This window comes from Heptranchias perlo, chromosome 7 (genome assembly GCF_035084215.1).
Source record: "Heptranchias perlo isolate sHepPer1 chromosome 7, sHepPer1.hap1, whole genome shotgun sequence".
NCBI lineage: Eukaryota > Metazoa > Chordata > Chondrichthyes > Hexanchiformes > Hexanchidae > Heptranchias > Heptranchias perlo.
The window spans coordinates 86,049,643-86,072,927 of NC_090331.1; the positions used below are offsets into that span (position 1 = coordinate 86,049,643).

Consider the following 23,285-nt stretch of genomic DNA (forward strand, 5'->3'; position numbering starts at 1 on the left):
GAGGGGTTGAGGGAGGTGGTGGTGAGGTAGAACTGGGTGTTATCAGAGTACACGTGGAATCCAACATGTTTTCGGATGATGTCGCCGAGGGGCAGCATGTAGACGAGAAATAGGAGGGGTGAAGGATAGATCCTTGGGGGACTCCAGAGGTACAGCACAAATTCACTCGAATTATATTGGAGCTTGAAGGATTAAATTATGAGGGTAGGTTGCATAAACTTAGTTTATAATCCCTTGAATTTAGAAGATTGATGGGTGACAAGGATTTCAAAATAATAAAGGGATTCAATAGGGTAGACACAGAGAAACTATTTCCTCTGGTGGGAGAATGCAGACAAGGGCGTATAATCTTAAAATTAGAGTCAAGCCATTCAGGAGTGAAATCACACAAAGGGTAGTGGAAATCTAGAACTCTCTCCCCCAAATGGCTGTGGATGCTGGGACAATTGGAGATTTCAAGTCTAAAATCGATAGTTTTTTGTTAGGTAAAGGTATCAAGGGATATGGAGCAAAGGCAGGTGTTGAGATATAGGTCAGCTATGGTCTAATTGAATGGCAGAGCAGGCTCGAAGGGCTGAATGGCCTATTCCTATGTTTGAAAAACAATTAATTGGCTGTTAGATTTAAAGTAATTGGTAGAAAGTTTAGACGGTAGCCGAGGAGAAATTTTTTTATCCAGAGGGTGGTGGGGGTCTGGAACTCACTGCCTGAAAGGGTGGTGGAGGCAGAAACCATCAACTCATTTAAAAAGTACCTGGATGTGCACTTGAAGTGCCGTGACCTACAGGGCTACGGACCAAGTGCTGGAAAGTGGGACACAATGGGCCGAACGGCCTCCTTCTGTGCTGTAACTTTCTATGAACTTGGGATACCCTGAGGATGTGACATTCACTATATAAATATCTTTCAGGCAGCAAGAAAGTGTTTTCAAAGCACGATTTCATTATTAATAAAACAAACGTCAAAACTTGAGCCTTGATCTTACTCTTCTGCCTTCTCTCTGGTTTAGCCCTTGCAAAAAGTGTCAATGCAGTGGAGGTGTGATTTTCAAATAAAACAGTTGGCCTATAACCTGGTGTTGTAAGATTCCTTACATTTTTGACAGTGATTTGGATCAGAATTACAAACAACATCCTTCAACCGAAATAAGTGACCATTACCCCCATCCGCATCTCGCCTTCCCATTGGCCTTCTGTGAACCCGTGACCCATGCGCTTTGAGCTGCGAACTGGCTTATGATTGGATGCGCGTGGGGGGGGGGGGGGGGGTGGCGCTATACCCGGTCTCGTGATGCGCTTTTGGCCCAATGAGAGCTGCGGCCCTCCGTTTATGATTATCCTGCTTGCGATTGGAGCCCCGTCGAATTCCCAAACCTTGCCCTCCGGATTGGGCCCTTTTTAGTGGGCGTGTCCTTCCCCTTCCTTCCCCCTCCCCCAACTCCCCTCCCCCCCCCACACACACACACACACACCCCGCGCGGCTGGCGCCTGACCGTAGCGGCGGTTTGCGGCTGCGCACGGTCACGCGTTTTGGTGCGACTGAGTTGGTTCGGCCGGGCGTGACGTCGGCGCTTGGCGGGCGGAAGGGGCGGTGCGGCCGCTGCGATTGGCCCAGGGCGGGCGGTTAGGGCGGGGCCGCGCGCCGCGGCAGTTGGTCTCGCGCTGGGGGAGCTGTCAGTCCCGTGCGGCCGTTAATGCGTCGGCGCGGAGTGTGTGCGGATCGCGGCTTGCAATCGGCGGGCGTCTTCTCCTTTCAAAAACCTCCTTTCCTATTTACCCCTCAACCCCCCACCCCCCCCCCTCTACCCCTGACCCCCCCCCCCTTCCCTTTTACCTCCACCTTCCTCCTCAAGTCTTCCTCGATCCAGCCATCGTCGCCCGAAGGGACGCGGACTATTGTTTCCTCCGACTTACTCTTTTTTTTCCCTCCCCTCCCTTCCCTTCCCCCCCCCCCCCCTCTTCCTCCCCCTCCCTCCTTTAACCGGCTTCTCGCTCCCCGGGGATACCGACAGGCCCCTTTCCCCCCACCCCACCCCCTTCCCCTCTGGACCCGGCCCTTGTTCCCTGGCACAGCTCCTCTCCTGCCTTGGATCCCCGGACCTGGTGAGTTTTAGTCTTGTGTTATTTTGTGGGAGTGGGTGATGGTCGGGGAGGGGGGTGGGGGCTGCGCTCCTCCTCCTCTCCTCCTCTCCCCTCCCAGTGCTGCTGGTGTATTTTTTGTTGTGCACTATTAGCTGGTGTGGTATGTGAGTGTGTTTGGCACGTGCCATGTGCCCACCCAGATGTGCCCAAGTGTGTGCATTGGGCCATGTGGCTGTCCAGGGGCCTGAACGAGTCACTATGTATTAACGACTTGGATGATGGGAGAGAGAACTGTTTACCAATGCCCCAAAGATAGGAAGCAGTGTAGATGGAAGTATAAAATTACAGAGAGATATTAATAGATTAAGTGAATGGGCAAAACTGGCAAATGGATTTCAATGTAGGCAAGTGTGAGGTCATCCTCTTTTGAACCTTAAAAAGGATAGATCAGAGTACTTTCTAGATGGTGAAAAGCAGGAAACAGTGGAGGTCCAAAGAGACTTAGGGGTCCATGTACATAGATCATTAAAATGTCATGGACAAGAACAGAAAATAATCAAAAAGGCTAATGGAATACTGGCCTTTATATTTAAAGGACTAGAATGCAAGGGGGTAGAAGTTATGCTACAGCTATACAAAGTCCTGGTTAGACCACACATGAAGTGCCATGTTCAGTTCTGGGCACCGCACCTTAGGAAGGCTGTATTGGCCTTGGAGGGAGTGCAACATTGATTTACTAGAATGATTCCTGGACTCCCAGAGTTAAATTTATGAGGAGAGATTACACAAACTAGGATTATATTCCCTGAAATTTAGACGGTTAAGGGATGATTTGATTGACGTTTTCAAGATATCAAGGCGAACTAATAGGGTAGATAGAAACTATTTCAGCTGGTTGGGGTGTCTCGGATGAGGATATAGCCTAAAAATTAGAGCCAGGACTTTCAGGAGTGAAACTGGGAATCACTTCCACATGCAAAGGGTGGTAAAAATTTGGAACTCGCTTCTGCAAATAGCAGTTGATGCTAGCTCAGTTGTTAAGTTTAAATCCGAGATTGATAGATTTATGTTAACCAAAGGTGTTAAGGGATATGGGGTTACTACGGCAGGTAAGTGGAGTTAGGTCACAGATCAGCCATGATCTCATTGAATGGTGGAACAGGCTCGAGGGGCTAAACGGCCTACTCCTGCTCCTATGTTCCTAGATGCGCTCATTGGGCTGTGTGCGTGTGCCTTGGGCCGCGTGCCCTCCTGTATGTGTACGCATTGGGCCATGTCTCGCTGCACATGTTTGAGCACTGGCTGTGTGCGCAAGTCTTGCCACATGAATGAATGATGTGGGAAAAGGTTCATGTGAACATTGAGCACATGTATGCATTGAGTCAGAATACTGTGGACGTTGTCATATCTGTGAGCATGCTGTGGGGTTCTGCCACAGGGCTTTGTGCTAATCTTATGTGCCATCTGGCAGATGTGTGTGAATATCCTGTGGCCTTTTGGCATGTGTGCCAGGACTTGGGTACAGTATATGCATCTGATTTCACAATCTATACAGTATAGTTACATGAGTATAGGTTGATCAATATTGGGGGGGGGGGGGGAAATGTCAGCAACCTAACAACATTGATTTGTAAAAAAAACACTTGTGATTTAAATGTTATTCCACATGAGAGCTTGAAACTAAGGCAATTCAATCTGGCTGCTTTTTTTAAAAAACAGGTGTTGGAAAAAAAAACAAAAGAACAAACTTATCTCAACAGACCATAAAGATAGGGCTGTTGACATATTTCCAGTCTGAGTTATTAAATGTTTACTGAAAATTACAGTTAATGTGTGACTATCTACTATTTTCTTGCATTTGAGTGTACCAACTGGTGGTGGGTAGCACCAATTGGGCCTACATTTTAAAATGTCCATAATATTGAGCCCTGAACTGCTGGGAAAGTCCTGGCAGTATTGGTCACTTGAAATAGTTCACATCTCCTGTTCCTAGATTCATGTATACCTCTTGCCTTCAAATGTATTGCTTGTAAAGGAGCTGTATGCTTTCTGTGGAAACTTATGTTACTTTTATTTGTAGTTTCTGCCTACAGTTTTATGTTTGTGATTCACTGCAGGACACTGTGCTTGTGCAGAAAAAGCATGAAATGGTGTTGAAGCAGCCATCTTAAAAAGGGGGCACATTGGTGGAACAAATTTTCAAAATAAAACTATTTGAACTCTTTTTGGTGTCTATTCCTGTTAACTTTTTTGAAGATTGAGTATTGATGACATTGTGCATACTGCCTTGAAAAGGGTCAAAGAGAAAGATGCAGTTGTTGCTGATGGGAGATTCAGCAATGGTATTTTAACTTAATTCAGGTCCTTCTGTATTATATAATTCAGCAACCCTTTGAAGAAAGTTCTCGTCCTCCTATGATAAAATGTTCACAAAATAAAAATAGCAAATAGTTCTCAGCTGATTTCTGAAAGGTGAATAATTTCTTCATGAAGGAAAAAAGACATGGTTTTGGGTTTTTAACCTCTGGAGGCTTGATGCGGAGGAGTCCTGTGTATCACAGAGCAACACCACTGATTGCATGTGCAGGAGGGCAGTGTACTAAGCCATTGGTATGTCTTCCCAGCATCAGCTGACTCTGGATTGGCTCCCAGACACACATGAAGTAATGTTCCTATTGCAAATCAATACAAATATTCCAGGACGCATAGTGCTCCTCTCATCAGAGAGCTGAGACGTTGAGCCTTTATTAATGTATTAAAGTAAATTGGGAGTGTTATGTGGGGGTTATGATTTCACAAGAACTGGGAGCCCGATAGTATCTTGCTTAAGTAGCCATTTTTCAAATGACCCTGTGCAGTGCGTGTCAGGTTGTTCAATCATGGAGCATATTGCAGCTGAGCTTGATTATTTCTTCACCTGACATTTTCATGTGCACAAATTCACTTTTCCCCTCCATTACCTAGAGATGTTGAGGTCAATTGCAGTGTCATGACCATCTTAACTGTTTAGCTAATGCTGTACAGGCAGGGACTTAACTTTGGACATTTCTTGATCTATGCACTAGGTAGTATGCTTGCCCACTGAGCTATCTGAGAAATCTGCATGATCTCTGAATAATTTCCCATGTAATTTATATCTCCTAGGCTATGTTTTAAAGAGTTATAAAAATGCCTTGATTCAATGCTAATCTAAAACTGTTATATCTTGGCAGTGTGATGCTGAGTACCAATATATTGTGTGGCAGGGTGGTAGTACTACAATGCTCTACAACAACAACAACTTGCATTTATATAGCGCCTTTACTGTAGTAAACCATCCCAAAGTGCTTCGCTGGAGCGTTATCAGAAAATTTGACAGATATTTGGACAGATGACCATAAGCTTGGTCAAAGAAGTAGGTTATGAGGAGTGAGAGGTTTAGGGAAGGAATTCCAGACCGTAGGACGTAGGCAGCTGAAGGCACGGCCGCCAATGATGGGGCAATGGGAACCAGGGAAGCACAAGACGGCAGAATTGGAGGCATGCAGAGATCTTCCAGGGTTGTTTGGCTGAAGGAGGTTACGGAGATAGGGAGGGGCGAGGCCATGGAGGGATTTGAACACTAGGATGAGAATTTTAAACTTGAGGCGTTGCCTGACTGAGAGCTAGTGTAGGTCATTGAGCACGAGGAGTGATGGGGGAACAGGACTTGGTGCGAGTTAGGATACGGACATCAGAGTTTTGGATGAGCTGAATTTTACGGAGGGTGGAACGTAGGATGTCAGCCATTAGAATAGCTGATTCTGGAGGTAACAAAAGCATAGATGAAGGTATCATGAGTTAACAATCTCATTTGTGCTGTCGGGAATGAACTAAGCAGATGTTGGGCACACTGTTGGAAAGAAGGAGACAGTAACTTGGGTCACCATCTGCCAGTTTGAGTACATTTTGTGGCTGGGTATGCTCAACGTGTCATCGGAAGGAGGGCCTGAAATCAACATGGAATTGCATAAACCTACAATTATGTTAATGGATGTTGAAAATATTTTTTTATTGGAAATAAATCTAAAGCTACAATTAGGCAGTAAGTTACAGCTATTTTAATATAAATCTTTGATGAAAATAAGAAATAGGAGCAGGAGTAGGCCAATCGGCCCCTCGAGCCTGCTCCTCCATTCAATAAGATCATGGCTGATCTGATCCTAACCTCAAATCTAAATTCATGTCCAATTTCCTGCCCGCTCCCCGTAACCCCTAATTCCCTTTACTTCTAGGAAACTGTCTATTTCTGTTTTAAATTTATTTAATGATGTGGCTTCCACAGCTTCTTGGGGCAGCAAATTCCACAGACCTACCACCCTCTGAGTGAAGAAGTTTCTCCTCATCTCAGTTTTGAAAGAGCAGCCCCTTATTCTAAGATTATGCCCCCTAGTTCTAGTTTCACCCATCCTTGGGAACATCCTTACCGCATCCACCCGATCAAGCCCCTTCACAATCTTATATGTTTCAATAAGATCGCCACTCATTCTTCTGAACTCCAATGAGTAGAGTCCCAATCTACTCAACCTCTCCTCATATGTCCGCCCCCTCATCCCCGGGATTAACCGAGTGAACCTTCTTTGTACTGCCTCGAGAGCAAGTATGTCTTTTCTTAAGTATGGACACCAAAACTGTATGCAGTATTCCAGGTGCGGTCTCACCAATACCTTATATAACTGCAGCAATACCTCCCTGTTTTTATATTCTATCCCCCGAGCAATAAAAGCCAACATTCCGTTGGCCGCCTTGATCACCTGCTGCACCTGCATACTAACGTTTTGATTTTCTTGCACTAGGACCCCCCCCCCCCCCCCCCCAGATCCCTTTGTACTGCAGTACTTTCCATTTTCTCGCCATTAAGATAATAACTTGCTCTCTGATTTTTCCTGCCAAAGTGCATAACCTCACATTTTCCAATATTGTATTGCATCTGCCAAATCTCCGCCCACTCACCCAGCCTGTCTATATCCCCTTCTAGGTTTTTTAATGTCCTCCTCACTCTCTACTTTCCCTCCCATCTTTGTATCATCTGCAAACTTTGATACGTTACACTCGGTCCCCTCCTCCAAATCGTTAATATAGATTGTAAAGAGTTGGGGACCCAGCACCGACCCCTGCGGAACACCACTGGCTACTGGTTGCCAGTCCGAGAATGAACCATTTATCCCAACTCTCTGCTTCCTGTTTGATAACCAATCCTCCTCCCATGCCAGAATATTACCCTCAATCCAGTGATTCTTTATCTTGAGCAATAATCTTTTATGTGGCACCTTGTTGAATGCCTTCTGGAAGTCTAAATACACTACGTCCACTGGTTCCCCTTTATCCACCCTGTACATTATGTCCTCAAAGAACTCAAGCAAATTTGTCAGATATGACTTCCCCTTCATAAAGCCATGCTGACTTTGTCCTATTAAATTATGCTTATCCAAATGTTCTGCTACTGTCTCCTTAATAATAGACTCCAAAATTTTACCCACCACAGATGTTAGGCGGACTGGTCCATAATTTCCAGCATTCTGCCGACTACCCTTTTTAAATAAGGGTGTTACATTAGCAGTTTTCCAATCTGCCGGGACCTTTGCCAAGTCCAGAGAATTTTGGAAAATTATTACCAAAGCATCCACAATCCCTACTGCCACTTCCCTCAAGACCCGAGGATGTAAGCCATCAGGTCCAGGGGATTTATCCGCCTTGAGTCCCATTAATTTACTGAGTACCAATTCCTTAGTGATTTTAATCGTATTTAGCTCCTCTTTCCCACCGCACCCTCCCCCCCAGAGCCCCCTGTTTGTCCAGTGTTGGGATATTCCTAGTGTCCTCTACCGTAAAGACTGAAACAAAATATTTGTTCAGCATTTTTGCCATCTCCATGTTTCCCACCATTAATTTCCCGGCCTCATCCTCTAAGGGACGTACGTTTGCCTTAGCCACCCTTTTTCTTTTTATATAACTATAGAAACTCTTGCTATCTGTTTTTATATTTTTTGCTAATTTATTTTTATAATCTATCTTCCCTTTCTTAATCAATCCTTCAGTTACTTTTTGCTGTAAATATTTGCTTTTTTTTTGTATTTTGAAGTGTGACATTAGTGATTGCAAAAACAATTGTATAAAAAAAAATCTACTCACCAATTGAAAACATTGCCCCATTATCCCTATGGGTGCAGGCTGGCCATATGGGAAATCGGGAGACTTCCCAAGTGTCCCTTCAAATGGTTCCATAGCGCTGTGTTGTCGATGTCCCCCTTTGTGAGAATCTTGCATCCTTTCTGGGCGGGGGGGGCCAATCCACCCAGGTCCTCATTCCCCTATACTATTCACATGAACAAAGAAGTTATGATGTTACATAATCCTAATGCAGCTGAGGAAAAAATGAGGATGAGAGGGATTGATGATGACTTTGGGGGATCTCCTCCTGCACCAGTGTGATGGTTTCTTCTCTCACAGCAGCCCTCCTGTGGCTTCTGAGGGTGATCACCAATTTTGTCACAGGCCTGTTGAAAACTGGATTGAGACTGCCCAAATCATATTGCAGCCAGCAAGGAGACTGTCAACATATTAATTTGGGCTTGGTTTGAACTTGTAGTTAAAAGGCCTCTGTGCCACCTTGTCCCCTTCATTTACAAAGAATTATGATCAAAACTTCTTGGTCATATTTCTGTGTTTTTTCAATATTTCAGTTTAAGCTTTGAATTCTGATGCTCTCGCACTGGTTTGCAGTAGCTTGTGAACTTGATAATGTGAGATAGCTTGTGGTGTATTTGGTAAACTATTGATTTGCATGTGTCTTTCTTGGCTGCAAATGCCAGGTCATAATAAATGGAAGTTTTACTGTAAAATGTAGGTAGAACCACCTCAGGAATATGAATGCTTGGCTACATTCTTTCCCCTTCACTCAATGGATTTTTCTGGAATTGCTATTTTTAGTGGTGGCACCACTCTCCACATCTAAATATGAGTAGTGAGTGAAATCCTACAAGCAAATATACACCGTAAAGAAGTGGTGTTATTCTCAAATCAAGTCAGAAAATGTAACCATTACGTTGCCGTCCAATCTTTTAAAAGAGCACCAAGTATTCAGTTAAGACACTGCTTAACTCCGTATCTGAGAAGTGGGTACCAGATGGGTAATGAGGAAGACTGAAAAAAAAAACTCCCAAGAGTCGGAATTCTCATGGCTCAGCTGGTTCAAGCTATGTACAGCTGAGTCCAATAGACCTGGAAGGTCCCTGATTTGACCTTGGTCTTAACCGAATTAGCTGATTCTGCCTGAGGGAGCAATAGGAATGTCAAAATTGACCTAACCCCCTGAACTTGGGGTGGAAAATCGGGTTCATGCTCTTGATCCAGTGAATCCTACTGGTAGTGCACATATCTAGATGGAATTGAGTTCATCTGTGATGCCCCACATATTTGAATAGACTGCCAACACTTATTGGGCTCACGCATGAAGAATCGTGACGGTGCAGAAGGTGCCTGGCACCTGTGGAGCCATATCCTACCAAAAGGTCCGTGCCTTCGGGAAAGCAGATGCGGAGTGAAGAAAATTGATGGAAAATAATAAAACATAGTTATTCTCAAAGAAAAATTTGTTTTCTTTAAATCCTGTATCTGCCTACTAATGGAATATTATAACCCTCTAATGGAATATTATAACCCTATTTGGCAGGCTACAAGAAAAGCATATCTCCTGCTTCAGTGTAATTCAAAGTCACTTATATAATTGAGGTTGACTGACTCCATGCCAGAATCCATTTCCAGAAAGCATCTGTGTGGCCAGGCTGTCAATCCTTTATAAAACGATGACTGGAACAAGCCTCCCAAGATTTGCCAGGATCTGAGCCAGACTTCCATGCTGCAACTATATCTCTGCATTCTGTGTAATAAATCTTGATTGATAGATTCACACAGTCCTTCTCTCTGAACAACTGCCTCAAGTTGTGCTATTGACTAGAATTCTGCTCTTTGTATGTAGGAGGCTCTCGTGCCTAACTTGAGTATATAATCTGTGGATGTTTTTATGATCTCCGTAAGCATCAGAGTCAATTTTGAGAGACATTTAGTTTAATCTATATGCCATTCAATATACATTTTTTAAAAAGTACATTTGGGATACCCTGGGTTGGTAATTGTCAGTGAGCTCAGTTACTCCTCCAAGCTGATTCTCCTAATGTCATAAATACTAAAACAAAATAAAAACAGAATGTACTGAATGGTATTCAAATTAATCATCGTAACCTTTAATTAAGGAGTCTCCTCACCACCACTCCTTATAGAAATCAGTTAAAATTTATACTGTTCTTTTGATCAATTCATTGCAAGATTTAAAAATATTTAAACTGAGCTCTGATATCACAGGTATTAACCATAAGGATTTACTGACAGTGAGTTGAATTTGTGGATTAGTGATCACAAACTTATAAATGAATCAGAAATACAATAATTGCATGTGTTAATTTGTCTCGGATAGGATTGGGCATAATAGCAGTGATAAGATTTTTCCAAGTTTTTAATCCAGATATTTCTCAAGTTCACTGTCTTAGACCACTGCTATAGGTGAGGCCTAGCCCCATATGATTTGGAGTGTGGAGAAAGAAACAGTTAATGTTTCAGGTCAAAGACTTTTCGTCAGAACTGGAAGATGTTAAGAGTTAAAGTTTTTGAGCAAGTACAGAGCCAGGGAGGGGAGGAAAGGAAAAGACAAAAGGGAAGGTCTCTGATAGGGTTGAGGGCATGAGTGATTAAATGACAAAAAGGGATGATGAAAGGCAAGGAAGGTGGTAACGGTACAGGTTAAGAAACAAAAGATTGATCAGTAGCAGTTGTAAATGGCAGCAGCAGAACCATTACCAGTCATGGTGCCGTATACGACCCTATCAAAGACCTTCCCTTTTTGTTCTCCCCCGGCTCTGTACTTGCTCAAAAACTTTTAACAGCATCCAGTTCTGACAAAAGGTTGTCGACCTGAAACATTAACTGTTTCTTTCTCCACAGATGCTGCCTGACTTGCTGAGCTTCTCCAGCATTTTCTGTTTTTATATCAGATTTCTAGCATCAGCAGTATTTTGCTTTTGATTGAGTGTGCCTTACTCAGAAGCTTGGTAATTTGTGGCTAGCTGACCGATTGAACAGAAAACCCTTGTTGCTGTATTTCAGCTGCTGGTTATATTGTACCCCCTTTTTACTTCAGATTGTGGAACAAACACTTTAACTAGATTGTGACTTAGACTGTAAAATGCCAAACAGATTTATTAGCCAGTAAATAGACAAATGGACAGGAGCAATGACATACTGTAGATCTGCAGTAGCTTACCTATCCCTTCTTGGAAGATAGAAAGCTTAACAGCTGGATCTGGTGTATTAAACCAGTGTAAACTGGACAGGACATAAGGTCCTTGCATATTAACCTTTATGTGGCAGTTTGGTCCTCACCAACAGCCACTGTGGCTTATCTATCTCTAAAATCCAGGCTGACATATACTTCTGGAAAAAATGACAAGGACGAACAAAATTGATGTCTTTTAAACTCAAAGCTGCCAATCAAATACGTATGCTAATGAAACCTGCAAGATGCCAGTATTTGAATTGAATGGCCTGGGCCCTTTCTTAGACACTTGGCCAGATATCATGCCTATATTAAGATTTTGCATCAAAACAAGCCATTTTCTGAGTATAATTTTGTTTTTAACTCTATGTACTGTGACAGGAAGAAGCCAATAATGTGATTCATAATACACAAAAATCCTGTTTCTTATCTACATGTTGCCTATGGATACTGTTGTCATGTCGTCAGCTTTTAGGTATATGCTGACTATGTCCAGTTGCATATCTCTGCAACCTTCCTTGAATCCACAGCCACCATTATGCTCTGAGCACTTGTCTACCACTGAGTTGTGGATAAGTAATCTTCAATTTAAAATCATTAAGTCCAAAGCCATCCTGAATGGTTCATGCCAAAAACCTTGTACCCTAGCCTCTGATTCCATCTCCCCAACAGGCTGAACCTGACTGTACCCTTGAGGTGCTGATTGACCTAAACTGAGCTTCAAACCTCACATATAGCTACCAGTAAGACTATATTGTTAACTCTGCAATATTGCCTGCTTCCACCCCTAACTCATCCCCATTACTGATGATTCATCCACACGTTTGTCACCTCCAGGCTCCATGGTATTCACCCTGCATAAACTGTAACTCATCCAGAACTCCTCCATCTGTGTACTAGTCCCATTAAGTCCTGTCCTCGCCAACATCCATTCCCCAACATGCCAAATTCAAAATCTTAGTCCTCATCTATAAATCCCTACAAGGCTTCACCCCTCCCTATCTCTGGAACCTCCTATAGCCTTATGTGCCAGAACATAGAATTACATGCCTTTCGTGCTTCTGGCTCTGTCCTCCTTTGCATCCCTTGTTTGCTTAATCAGTGGCGGTGCTTTCAGCCATACCCTCTGCTAATTCAAAAGCCTTCTCAAAATTTACTTTAACTGTAGGAGCAGGAATAGGCCATTCAGCCCCTCGAGCCTGTTCTGCCATTCAATTAAATCATGGCTGATCTTAACTCCATCTACCCGCCTTAGTTCCATAACCCTTAATACCCTTGCGTAACAAACCATGCCTTTGATCGTTTCCTTTAACTTGTGTCTCATGACTGCATAGGTTTTTCTCTTATGTGAAGCACTTTGACATGCTGTATTACATTAGAAGTGCTATATAAAATACAACTTGCGATCTCTGAACATGATCATAGTGCTTAAAAGCTAATTATAAAATAAGTATCATTTCAGTGATCTTTACAAAATGTTGCAGTCATTTCCATGGTCATTGTAGTTTTGACCATAGCTTTACATTATAAGTATGATTTGCCATTGAGTTTTTTCCTTTCGTAACTTGTTAATTACTGTAAAATCCATCTAAATTACATTGCACAGCATCTCCATTTTGATGGCATAACTAGAAGTATGAAGATGCAACATGTATGCCGGATTTTATGCTGTTTCAATTTTTGTCGTATCCAGATAACTGTAAACATAACATGGCTTTTGTCAGGTTTTTGAAAAGTGTGAATGTAACTGGGTAGCGGATACAAGTTTTAAAAATTGCAGTTCAGAGCATGAATATTTTTAAAAGCCACATGGCAGATACATTGTAGATCCTATGGCACAGCCAATGCCCCACATGTTCTGTTACTGGTTGTTGTAAATTTTAGAGTATACATGTCCAGTAGTGCAGTTTGGTAATGTCTCCTATGCAGCTTGGCTTGAAGTTATTGCTACTTATTTTTGGTTCAGTTTGAAATTGAATTTCTTTTTGGTTTCATTATAAAGGAGCTCTAGTTGATGGATTGAAACTTAGTTTTAGTTTGCTTTCTTTCCCTCCACATTGTTGTATGCATTTTACTGTTACTGTATGTTGATAGAATGGTGGCTAACGAAAGCAGCTGAAATAAATCGCAGATATTTAAAAGCTGGCGCCAACTATGGTGGTTGGATTGAACTCCATTGTAAAGAAATCTTAGTGAGTTTTATTGAATGTTGTGATGTCTCGATTATCCTCAGAGCATGCAAACCAGTTGAATGTGTGCTGTCAGTGTTGAATGCTATATTGGTGTTGACAATAGTTAAGTTTTTTTTTACTGTGTGTACTTTTTATGCAGCTAATGAAATGCTTCCAAATGACACTGGCTTAAGGTGTGGTGATCTTGAGCTGGCACTGATATCTTTTTGCATTTATTTTATTTTTTCTGTTTTTGCTTAAAAATTTAAGTTGCTGTGCTACTATAACAGTGTGGTGATGGACTGCCAACTACAGTTAGCAACATGATAAGGATGAAATAATCCAGCTAGAGAACATTATTAGACTGTGATTTTAGCTGTAACATTAGTAAAAAACAAGTTACTAATACTATAAATGCAACTTTTACTACTGTTGGTAGTGATCACGTTTCTGCTTTCTTCCTGGCTGCAAGGTTGACTTTCTGTACCTCTTAATTTTATTTTCCTTGCCTGTATTTGTTTAGTCTGTGTATCAGCTGGGTTGAGATTAAGACATTGACATAATGGTCACAATGGCGAGGTATCGAAACAGAAAATTTATATTGTCAACTGCAGCTTTCATTCTTAACACAATCGGCTGATCAATTGCCTAATTAGCAACTATCATCACAATTGAAAATGGAAATGAAGTGAAATTAGAAAAATATTACTAGAAATGCACATTAATGGAGTAATGCAATAAATGTGAGACATTTGAATGTTAAGTTCAGCTTCTTTCCTTTCTATTGTGACCCACATTTAGGACTCTTTATTGTCAGTGAGACAAATCCATTTTGTATCTGTTAAATTTACATCAAATTTGTATGTCTGACTTATGGGTTTACATGTGGCATGTATCTACTCACTTCAATGTATACTAAAATAACATGCATCTGTTAAACTAAACTGATGGAAATGGCAGATGATCTGGTGAATGTGGAGGAGGGTTGAGAGAAGCATGGGAAATAGGACCTCGACTGAGTCTATTCAATCTACCATGCTGAATGGAAATCATCAACTTAGAAAATGGAGGACTTTTCAGAAGCTTTGTTGTGGAAGGTGGCATCATCGAAGCAGATGAGATGGAGAAAGGAATGGAGTCCTCACGGGACGTGGAGTGGGAAGAAGTATAATCCTGGAAGTTGGTGGGCTTGTAATAGATTTCTGTGGAAAGCCCATCCCTAGAGTGTGTTCTATCTAGCTACATTTCAGGTTGCCCTTGAATAATGGGAACAAGTTAGTTGAAACACACGATAGCAGTTACTTTCCCATAGAAATGTCAGTGTATTTGGGGGAGGGGAGGGGACAGAAGAGACTACCATAACAAGCATGCAGAATTGTAAAACTTAATTTTAAAAGAATTTCAACATCTCTACATTTGCAAGACAGTGAAGGTGGAGGCTGCAAAATAATAAAGCATGCTACCAGTTTCAGAAGGATTTGGATCTTTTAAGGAATGGGCCAGTAAATGGTAAATGTAGGTCAGTGAAAACAAATGTAAATAAACTTGTTGGAGAGCCAAGGAATGGAGGCAGAGGATGGGTGTAAGGAAATGGGGGCAGGAGGAGGTAGAATAAGTGAGTGGAACAGTTCTGTAACATACTGGTCAGGAAAGTGAATTGGGAGAAAATTCAGGCAATTATTCAAACAGGCAACCTAGTGTGTGATTGCAGTGAAAAAGGCAAACTAGTTACTAGCTTCCCCCAACAGACTCTGACTGGACTCCAACTGTAATTGTGTGTGTAGTATTGTCCACCATGCCACGGGAAGGGTATTTCCCTTGATGGCATGATTGTCATATCTCAGGTGTGTGCAATGTTAAGTATGAAGAAAGAGGATTAACGTAGCTGATCCAGATGAGTTCTTCATGCTGATGCACATACTCGGCTTTTTATTAAAAATAAAATAGGATATTAGCAATAAAGAGAGAATTCAGGTGATTATTTCACATACAAGTATAATAAACATGTAGACTAAGCTGTGGGTAAAGCCATGGAAGCAATTCATAAGAATGGGTTCAAGATAAAGAAAGACTTACATTTTAGCACTTTTTACCACATTTCTGAAATCTCAAAGTGCTGTGCAAACGATGACTTGTGTGGGCAGAAACAGTGACCATTTTGGGCATAACAAAATCTCAAATGCAATAAGATGACTGAACAGGTAATGTATTTTTCTGGTGTTGGGAAGAATGTTAGCCAGAGCTGCCTGGTCGTCTTTTCAACAGTGCAGCGGGATCATTGTTGTTGACTTGAGTCACTAGAACACGCAGACGGAATCTCTCAGTTTAACTTCTCATTTGAAGGGTACCACTGCAGCACTCCTATTTGCACTGTACTAGATTTTGGCCTAGATCACTTGTGCAACTGCTGTAGTGGGCCTAAAATCTCCCAACTCAGATGGCAGTGCTACCAGCTGACTCAAAATTAGATATGTTCAGACTACCCCCCATAATAATGTAAAGGTTTTAATTATATTCTTCATACCCTTGTTAAAGGTTCGTGGAAATTGGAATCCTGAGAACGGGGTAATTTTGCTGGAAAAAGCTCATTTTATAGTGGGAAAGGCCATATATGAAGGTGATATGTGATGGTCTTTGCCTTCTCGTTAAGTGTATAATTGATTTATGCAAATATAGATTTTTGTATTTCCCCCCCATTTTCTTGCCTGTTAAGTGCTACGTGTACTGGGGTAGGATTCCATTAGAGTTGGCAGCCTTCCAGCACCTTGCCAGCAGTGTCCATTCTTTGAGTTTTTACTGTGGGTGAACATGAACTATTTGGAAGATCAGTTGGTACCAATTTGATACTAAGATCGTTGTGCCTTAATTCCACCTGTGCTTCATATTTTAGTGTTAGGATCAAATACACTGTCATTAATCACTCGAGTTTATCTGGAACAAACATGAAACAAACAAGTAGAACACACGGTGAGCAAATGCATTTGCACTTCAGTTAAGTGTGTAACCGTCCATAATTGTTTTTATAAAGCAATACACTTATCATATTTAAGGGAATAGATGTGAAGTATTGCTGAGTTCAAGAAAAATATTTGGTGAAGCCCTAAAATCGTAATGTCAGGTTATATTGGTTTACCTCGTACAAAGATGAGCAATTAAGAGATTGGTTTTTACAGCAGTGAGGAGTACTAGAGTCTTATTGTGCCTTTGAAAATACACTATTTGATACATTCATACTAGTGAGCATGTTATTAAAGAATAAGAAAAAGCCATTCAGCCCATTAGCCTTGTATACCCAATTCACCCAGCCTTTTGAACTCTCCTTTATCCCTACTACTTTTCCTGGTAGGCAATTGCAAATTGTATGTGGAGTGGTATCCTGAGATTTATTTAGGTTCCTGTAGCTGAAAGCAAAATATAAAAACTGAATATAAAGCCCCTATAGTATGATACTGAGATTCTTGTGAACTAATGCAGTTTCAGGATAAAATAATTGGTAGTCCAGTTTGATTACTACTGATTTAGAAGGGGAAGATCCTGCCTCACAGATTGTGTGAATTTGAAGAAGTGATATATCAAGTGACTGTGGAAAGCTGTATGATTATGGTTTAGCAAAATTTCCATAAAGTTCTGCAAGAAAGCCTGCTATTAGATCTTAAAGCAGGGGTTCAGATAAAACCATGGGATGGATTTTAAAAAATTGGCTGCAGGATTAGCAGAAGTGATGATTCAGGGTGTGGACTATCGCAGGAACCTGTAAGACCCCTTTGATTTACACCACCAACTTGGATTCAAAAGCTCATTGTAAACTGGTCAGATTTGCAGATGATATCAAATTAGTTGGGGCAGTTAAATGAGGAACTAGCCAGATTCTTTTCAAAAAATGTGAAATAAAAAGTGCAGATCATTGGCAGATGTAATTTTATATAGACAAGTGTAAGTGTTGCATGTGGGAAGAAAAAAAATAATTCAAACAGCAAAAATCATGACTGCTGTTGGCCTGAGTGTTTAAAACACACAGTTGGTGAAGGGGGCGATTTTTTTTTTAGTTTCTCGGAGGCTTTGTGGGCGAGGTTTCATACTGTTTTAGTACTCAGATTGTTGGGAGATGGGATTTTTTAATTTAACCATAAAGAGAAAATAAAAAAGGTAATTAAAAGACAACATCCCTTGGGAAAGAAGAGGAAAACAGATTGTGCTCTTATATTCTATCTTAAATGAGTGTCTGTCTATTTTCTCATATATCTACAGTCCAGTCCATCCGGTTAAACATTAGCAAAATTTATAAGCTGGTAAGTTGGTTTTAGAATTACTATTTTGATATTTAAGGAGCAGTATGCCTTACACAAGATCGATGTCCCTGTCCCTAGTCATCGTCCATATGTGCAATTCCAGCAGGGTTGTTTGGCCAGGGTCCCCAGTTCACTACCATAGTTGACGAGAGTTGATTAGATTAACACTGGAACAATTCCATAATAGGTAGAATTGGTATATTCTCAACTAAGTTTAAATTACCCTTAGTGGGATAATGTTACTTGTAGCACATCCCTTCCTGTGCTTTGACTAAAAATTGAGACACAAAAATGGCACCCTACCATTGATAAGGATGTCACTTATAGGTGCACTGTTACAATTGAAGATTGAATGGGACTGTTACATTGCACATTTTGAATCACTGCAAGACCCAAGCAGGAGCACGTTTCAGTGGCATTCAGATGCTGATTTAGGAGAACTCTATTCAGAGATCTCAACTTTCCCTGATGAGTGAAGAAGAGCACATTGCAGATGCCCTAACTATAATCTTTCAAGGTTCTCTAGATTCACGAACTGTCCCTCTGGATTGGAAAATTGCACATGTCACTCTGCTTTTTAAGAAAGGAGAGAAAGGGAAACCAGGGAATTATAGACCAGTTAGCCTAACATCTGTTGGGGGGGGAAAGTGCTGGAGTCTATAAGGATAGGGTGACTGAACACCTCGAGAATTTTCAGTTAATCAGAGAGAGCCAGCATGGATTTGTGAAAGGTAGGTCGTGCCTGACAAACTTGATTGAATTTTTTGAAGAGGTGACTAAAGTAGTGGACAGGGGAATGTCAGTGGATGTTATTTTTATGGACTCCCAGAAGACATTTGATAAGGTCCCACATAAGAGATTGTGAGCTAAGATAGAAGCCCAGGGAATCGAGGGAAAAGTACGGACTTGATTAGGAAATTGGCTGAGCGAAAGGCGACAGAGAGTAGGGATAATGGGTAGGTACTCACATTGGCAGGATGTGACTAGTAGAGTCCCGCAGGGATCTGTCTTGGGGCCTCAATTATTCACAATATTTATTAACGACTTAGATGAAGGCATAGAAAGTCTCATATTTAAGTTGGCCGATGACACACAGATTGGTGGCATTGTAAGCAGTGTAGGTGAGAACATAAAATTACAAAGCGATATTGATAGATTAGGTGAATGGGCAAAACTGTGGCAAATGGAATTCAATGTAGACAAATGTGAGGTCATCCACTTTGGATCAAAAAAGGATAGAACAGGGTACTTTCTAAATGGTAAAAAGTTAAAAACAGTGGATGTCCAAAGGGACTTAGGCGTTCAGGTACATAGATCATTGAAGTGTCATGAACTGGTGCAGAAAATAATCAATAAGGCTAATGGAATGCTGGCCTTTATATCTAGAGTACAAGGGGGCAGAAGTTATGCTGCAGTTATACAAAACCCTGGTTAGACTGCACCTGGAGTACTGTGAGCAGTTCTGGGCACCGCACCTTCGGAAAGACATTATTGGCTTTGGAGGGAGTGCAGCGTAGGTTTACTAGAATGATACCCGGACTTCAAGGGTTAAGTTATGAGGAGAGATTACACAAATTGGGGTTGTATTCTCTGGAGTTTCGAAGGTTAAGGGGTGATCTGATCGAAGTTTATAAGATATTAAGGGGAACAGATAAGGTGGATAGAGAGAAACTATTTCTGCTGGTTGGGGATTCTAGGAGTAGGGGGCACAGTCTAAAAATTAGAGCCAGACCTTTCAGGAGCGAGATTAGAAAACATTTCGACACACAAAGGGTGGTAGAAGTTTGGAACTCTCTTCCACAAATGGCAATTGATGCTAGCTCAATTGCTAAATTTAAATCTGAGAGATAGCTTTTTGGCAATCAAAGGTATTGAGGGATATGGGCCAAAGGCGGGTATATGGAGTTAGATCACAGATCAGCCATGATCTTATCAAATGGCGGAGCAGGCATGAGGGGCTGAATGGGCTACTCCTGTTCCTATGTAACTGTAGTGGTGCATTGCGACACAAACAGCTATCCAGTCATTTTCAAAATGCTACACTAAAGATGATTTTAGAGATAAATGCCAAAATACTTAACAGAATATATTTTATAAATAACCTAATGTTGGTCACAAAATATGATCTCTGTCAAGCCAATGCTCTCCTATTCATATTTTCTTCCTATTGTGAATTCAGTTGAATGTCAATAATCTCATGGCACTATTTGAAGAGGAATTCTTTCAATGTTCTGGCCAACATTCCTCCATCAACAATCACCAACAAGTCCACTGATCATTCATCTCATTCCCTGTGCACAATTTAGCTGCCACATCAGCTTACATAGCAATGGCAACTGTACTTCACAAGCATTTTGATCAAGAAATTTGGGATGTCTTGGGGTTGTGATCAGGTGCTATATAATTGCGAGTTCTTTCTTTCAAGTATTGGATGTGTTTGGGGAGTTATGAGTAGTTTAAAAATGTTGCCATGATGTGGAGATGCCGGTGATGAACTGGGGTGGACAAGTGTAAGGAGTCTTACAACACCAGGTTATAGTCCAACCTGGTGGTGTAAGACTCCTTACATTTAAAAATGTTGATACAAGACTTAATGAACTTCCTGTGGCATGACTTACTGTCAGGTTATGCTGTTTTAAGGGGAAGGGTGACATTTGCAAGTATTTGGTAAGAGGTCGTCTCAATTGGTAAGATCAATTATTTTTTGATTCCTGAAAAATTAAATTTTTTCTTTCTATTTATTTCCTTTCCCAAATATGAACATCTCAAAAGCTAAATGTGTGGCAATGTATTGCCCTATAGAAGCTCAAATTACCCTAAGGTGACTTCCCCTGTATGATCTTGTTTACATCCCAAAGTTGACACACAAGATTGGTAGCTCAGTGGAGATTGCTAGGCACAAATCCATTAGTAACATTGGAGTTCCAAAGAGTTGCATCTTTCTACTGCAGTATTTAAATATGAATGCAGCCTGCGCATTTGGCTTGCAGGAAATCTTTTGAGTACATTGAGTAGAAAACATACTTCAGTTTCAATTTAGTATTTAAAAAAATTGTTCCATTTTCTTCTTGACATAAGTGCTGCATTTGGAAAAACCAAACGATTGATGAAAAGCAAAATATGGAATCTCTACTATTAAATGGTTATTTTCTTTCCACAGTGATCTGGGGTTGAAATGTTTTTTTTCCTTTACCAGAAATCTCAATGTTGGGTTGCAAATTACTGTTTTATCCGGAAACAGAAATCATGTTCCACTGTCATCGTAATAGAATTGGGTTAACATGGAGCGGTCATCTTGGGAATGTAGCTGATCACTGTTAAATATCGCAACTTGTAGTGTTAAGTTGCATTTACACTGACCTATGACCAGTCGCTACAGAATTAGTTTTCAGTTGGCAATATCTGATTTACATCAAAAATAGAAAATGTTGGCAACGCTCAGTGGGTCAGGTAGTATGTGTGGCAAGAACGGAGACCAGATAAGTTGTTGATTCAGGTGTGGCCCCTTCATCAAAACTGGAAGAGCTTACAGATCAACAGCATGTCAAAATAAGCAGAATCAAGGGGAGAGACACTCAAACACAACTATAAAGTGCCTGAGTGGAAAAACAGGAGATGGTTAAATGGCAGAAGTGATATTAACATGGGACAATAAGAACATATGAAATAGGAGCAGGAGTAGGCCAATCGGCCCCTCGAGCCTGCTCCGCCATTCAATAAGATCATGGCTGATCTGATCCTAACCTCAAATCTAAATTCATGTCCAATTTCCTGCCCGCTCCCCATAACCCCTAATTCCCTTTACTTCTAGGAAACTGTCTATTTCTGTTTTAAATTTATTCAATGATGTAGCTTCCACAGCTTCCCGGGGCAGCAAATTCCACAGACCTACCACCCTCTGAGTGAAGAAGTTTCTCCTCATCTCAGTTTTGAAAGAGCAGCCCCTTATTCTAAGATTATGCCCCCTAGTTCTAGTTTCACCCATCCTTGGGAACATCCTTACCGCATCCACCCGATCAAGCCCCTTCACAATCTTATATGTTTCAATAAGATCGCCTCTCATGCTTCTGAACTCCAATGAGTAGAGCCCCAATCTACTCAACCTCTCCTCATATGTCCGCCCCCTCATCCCCGGGATTAACCGAGTGAACCTTCTTTGTACTGCCTCGAGAGCAAGTATGTCTTTTCTTAAGTATGGACACCAAAACTGTATGCAGTATTCCAGGTGCGGTCTCACCAATACCTTATATAACTGCAGAAATACCTCCCTGTTTTTATATTCTATCCCCCTAGCAATAAAAGCCAACATTCCGTTGGCCTTCTTGATCACCTGCATACCAACCTTTTGATTTTCTTGCACTAGGACCCCCAGATCCCTTTGTACTGCAGTACTTTCCATTTTCTCGCCATTAAGATAATAACGTGCTCTCTGATTTTTCCTGCCAAAGTGCATAACCTCACATTTTCCAATATTGTATTGCATCTGCCAAATCTCCGCCCACTCACCCAGCCTGTCTGTATCCCCTTGTAGGTTTTTTTATGTCCTCCTCACTCTCGACTTTCCCTCCCATCTTTGTATCATCTGCAAACTTTGATACGTTACACTCGGTCCCCTCCTCCAAATCGTTAATATAGATTGTAAAGAGTTGGGGACCCAGCACCGACCCCTGCGGAACACCACTGGCTACTGGTTGCCAGTCCGAGAATGTACCATTTATCCCAACTCTCTGCTTCCTGTTAGATAACCAATCCTCCACCCATGCCAGAATATTACCCCCAATCCAGTGATTCTTTATCTTGAGCAATAATCTTTTATGTGGCACCTTGTCGAATGCCTTCTGGAAGTCTAAATACACTACGTCCACTGGTTCCCCTTCATCCACCCTGTACATTATATCCTCAAAGAACTCAAGCAAATTTGTCAGACATGACTTCCCCTTCGTAAAGCCATGCTGACTTTGTCCTGTTAAATTATGTTTATCCAAATGTTCCGCTACTGTCTCCTTAATAATAGACTCCAAAATTTTACCCACCAGATGTTAGGCTAACTGGTCTATAATTTCCAGCCTTCTGCCTACTACCCTTTTTAAATAAGGGTGTTACATTAGCAGTTTTCCAATCTGCCGGGACCTTTGCCGAGTCCAGAGAATTTTGGAAAATTATTACCCAAGCATCCACAATCCCTACTGCCACTTCCCTCAAGACCCTAGGATGTAAGCCATCAGGTCCAGGGGATTTATCCGCCTTGAGTCCCATTAATTTACTGAGTACCAATTCCTTAGTGATTTTAATCGTATTTAGCTCCTCCTCCCCCCCCCCCCCCCCCCCCCCCTTGAGCCCCCTGTTTGTCCAGTGTTGGGAGGCATAATGAGATAAATTGAAGACATTAAACATTTGA

General features: G+C 41.5%; 1 protein-coding gene across 23 annotated transcripts in view; it reads left to right on the forward strand.

Annotated features, from left to right (window-relative positions):
- The first annotated feature begins 1,636 nt into the window (after window positions 1-1,636).
- LOC137323928 (poly(rC)-binding protein 3) overlaps window positions 1,637-23,285 on the forward strand; it is a 167,301-nt gene continuing 145,652 nt past the window's right edge. For 6 of the 23 annotated variants that reach the window (XM_067988035.1, XM_067988036.1, XM_067988040.1 and 3 more), the window contains exon 1: window positions 1,651-2,102. The gene's annotated coding sequence lies outside the window, so the exon portion shown is untranslated. Of the gene's footprint in view, window positions 2,103-23,285 lie in introns of all 23 variants that reach the window. The other 17 variants (XM_067988022.1, XM_067988021.1, XM_067988023.1 and 14 more) reach the window with 8 other exon arrangements.